Source organism: Engystomops pustulosus, chromosome 1 (genome assembly GCF_040894005.1).
Source record: "Engystomops pustulosus chromosome 1, aEngPut4.maternal, whole genome shotgun sequence".
Classification (NCBI taxonomy): domain Eukaryota; kingdom Metazoa; phylum Chordata; class Amphibia; order Anura; family Leptodactylidae; genus Engystomops; species Engystomops pustulosus.
In genome coordinates, this window is record NC_092411.1 from 154,410,762 (window position 1) to 154,414,715 (window position 3,954).

The following is a 3,954-nucleotide window of genomic DNA, read 5'->3' on the forward strand; positions in this document are numbered from 1 at the left end:
AAACGCAATGAAAACACAACCAAAACGCAACGTGTGAACGCGCCCTTAGGGTGATGTCACGCGTTGCATTTTTGGAATGTTTTAACCCCTTCACGCTCCGCGGCGGATATATCCGCCACGGAGCGCAGTGACTTAGCGCTCAGTGGCGGATATATCCGCCACGGCGCTTATGCCGGCTCGGCTCTGGATCAGAGCCGAACCGGCATCGGGAAACACGGGGTGCCGGCTGTAACTAATAGCCGGCACCCCAGTGTAACACCCGCGATCGGAGTTGTCTCCGATCGCGGGTGCTTAACCCGTTAGATGCCGCGGTCAGCGCGACCGCGGCATCTAACAAGTATCTGGGGGGTCTTTCCCCCACGATCGGCCCCCCCGAACCGTTTTCGGGGGGCGCCGATCGTTGCTATAGTAACTCTGGGGTCCGATCTGGACCCCAGAGTTACTAGCAAGAATTGCCAGTAAGATGGCGTCTGTGACGTCATCTTACTGGCAAAGTGCCAGCCTATGCAAGTGCATAGGCTGACACTGATAATACTCTGCAATACATCAGTATTGCAGAATATTATCATGAAGAAGCAATCAGATGATTGCTTGTTCATGTCCCATGGTATAAAAGTGAAAAAGTAAAAAAAAAAAAAGTTATTCAATAAAAAAATAGTCATAAATCACTAAAAATGCCCCAAACCCCCAAAACATATAAAGAGACATATAACTCAAAAAAAAAGTCTAAATCATAACACAAACCCCACATATATGGTATCACCGCGTCCGTAACAACCCGTAGAATAAAAGTAAATCATTATTGAACCCCCACGATAAACGCCGTAAAAAAAAACTGTTATAAACCCTCCAAAAATTATGATTTTTACCTTTTCAATCCCACAAAAAATGATATAAAATGCGACCAAAAAACCATATGTACTCAGACATGATACTGGTGCAAAGTACAACATGTCCCGCAAAAAACAAGCCGTCAACCAGCTCCGTAGCCAAAAACGTAACAAAGTTATGCCACTTGGAAGATGGCAATACAAAAATTATAGATTTTTCCCCACATTAGGGTTTTGTTTGACAAATTTAGTAAAACGTAAGAAAATATATTCATGTCTGGTATCCCCGTAATCGTATCGACCCATAGAATAAAGATAACATGACTATTAGTCTATACGGTGAACACCAAAAAAAAAAAAGTCAAAAATCCAGTACAGAATTGATGCTTTTCTACTCCTGCCCTCAAAAAAAGTTCCTAAATTTTCAACAATAGGTGATACCAACCCCAAAATGGTAACAATGGAAAAAGCATCTCATCCCGCAAAAAAAATGCCGTCACATGGCCCCAATAACGAAAAAGCGAAAATTTTATAGCCTTCAAAAGGGGCCAATGAGGAAACTAAAATCCTGGCAGCTGTAGGGTGCTCCTTCCCTTCTGCACCTCGCTGTGCGCCCATAAAACAAGTCACAGCCACATGTGGGGGGTCTTTGTACTCAGGAGAAATTGCAGAACAAATTGTATGGTGGGTTTTCTCTTTTTATATTTTGGAAATGTGTAAATTTTAGTGCTAAATGAACGTATAAGGGAACAATATGACCATTCTAAATTTCACCTCCATTTTGATTCAATTACTATGAAGATCTCAAGGGGTTAACAATCTTCGTAAAAGCTGTTTCTGATAGCTTGAGGGGTGCAGATTTGAAAATGGGTAGATTATATAGGGGGTTTTGATGCTAAATATGTAAAATTTCATTCAAAACTGTATTTATCCCCAAAATAGTCAATTCTGAAAATCCGGAAAAGCGATATTCTATTTGTAAGCCGCGTGACGTCAAAATAAATTATCCAGATATTTCAGAAATTATGAAAATGTAAAGTAGACAAATGGGAAATGTTATTCAGCAACTTATTTAGGTGGTAAATCTATCTGCCTGAAAACGCAATGATTTAGAATTTCGAAAATGGCAAATTTTTCAAAAAATTTATCATATTTTCTTTTTTTTGTAAATAAACGCAAAACTTATCTGCCAAAATTTACCACTAAAATGAAGTACAACATGTGGGGAAAAAACAATCTCAGAATCGTTTTGATAAGTAACAGTGTTCAAAAGTTATAACCATATAAAGCGAAGCAAGTCAGAATCCAAAAAATCGGGCCGAGCCTTAAGCTGTAAAATGGCTGCGTCCTTAAGGGGTTAAAGCATGCATTTTCAGTCCGTTTAAAATCGCATGCGTTTCTTAATGTTTACTATGTGTTTGGCTGGTTTTCATCTGTTTCACAGCTGCCTACATGAAGATAAACAGGATCAAAGCAGTCTGTGCGTGCATTTTTTTTAACGTATTGCTTAAAAACGGCCCCAAAACGGGTTCAAAATGCCATGTGTGCCGCCAGCCTAAGGGTGAAGACACACATGGCGTTTTTAGGCCGTTTTTAGTTAGTGCGTTTTTAGATCGTTAAAAAACGCATGCGTTTTTTGAAAACGCATGCGTTTTTGACCAGTTTGAATTAAGATAATTGCTCAAACCTGTCAAAAACGCATGCGTTTTTCAAAAACGCATGCGTTTTTAACGATCTGAAAACGCACTAACTAAAAACGGCCCAAAAACGGCCTAAAAACGCCATGTGTGTCTTCACCCTTAGGCCGGCGCCACACAGGGCGCTTTGTCTGCGCTTGCAAACGCAGACAAAGTCGCGCCCACCGGGGCGGGCCTCGGCTCAATCGCATCGGCGTTTCTATGGAAACGCCTGCGATCAGGAACGAGTCGCCGGTGTTTTGCGTTAATTTAAAACGCTGATGCGATCGGGCCGAGGCCTGCCCCGGTGGGCGCGACTTTGTCTGTGTTTGCAAGCGCAGACAAAGCGCCCTGTGTGGCGCCGGCCTTAGGCCGAAGTCACACAAGGTATTTATGTTTTGAGGGTTTTGGCCCATTTGCATATGTGTTTCTGTTGTAACGTAATGAGCATTGCATCTATTCTATTGTTTTGATGCAAGATACCTGGTGCTCATTCTTAATTGAATGCATTCCAGTGGAAACAAATGAGGGTACATTCACACATTGTTTTTCAGATGCGGTTTTTAAAACCAAAAGCAGGAGTGGATCACAATGAGTGAGAACATATCAGTGAGCATATATTTATTCACTCCTCTCATGGTTTGGACACACAAAAACCACATCTAAAAAACTGAACATGTGAACGCAACCTGAGTGATCTTGCCAAGACCCCCTCCTCTCCCTCACTATACTCTAGGGTAGTTCACATGGCCAACTTCAACATGTTATATGAGATGAGCGTGTCGGCCATATTTAGCAGCCTGAGGCTGCATTCCCATGTGGCGTTTTTGGATTTAAACGCATCCAAAATGCAAGTAAAAAGTGTTTGGCCAAAATGCATACGTGTTTGTTTTTATCCCGTATGTGATATGTGAGTGAGCTCCACTAACACACTGATAACCATTGCAAATGACTGCAGGAACACAAAGACAAGCAGGGATAGGACCTGCCCTATCTTTTGCGTCTCAGGCAGTCGGATCATGCACAGGGCTGTGAAAAAAAATAGAAACTGTCCTTTCTGTGTTCAGAGCATAAAGGAAACTTAAAAACAAAAGGTCTTCTTGTTCACCTTCCGTCCATAGACTACAATGGAGCTTTCACAGCACGAAGACAAGTTGCTAAAACTAATAGAATGTGTAAGGGGACGTGCAGAATTCAATGATCCTGTGACTTTTACCTTACAGGCAACACGTAGAATAGAAGAGGAAGTGATGTTTTCTCTCCTTCAGACAGTACATAGTATTTATTTGCAGTCTCTCAATACATTGTATGGTACAAAGGTTCCATCTAGAGACAAAATGTATCTAGAAAAAAAAACCGCAATCATCGGCGCCGAAGAGACACGTCAGCGGGACGACTCATCGTCCTCGATTTGACTACAGCAAAATGGCGTCTCTCTCTGTAACTAT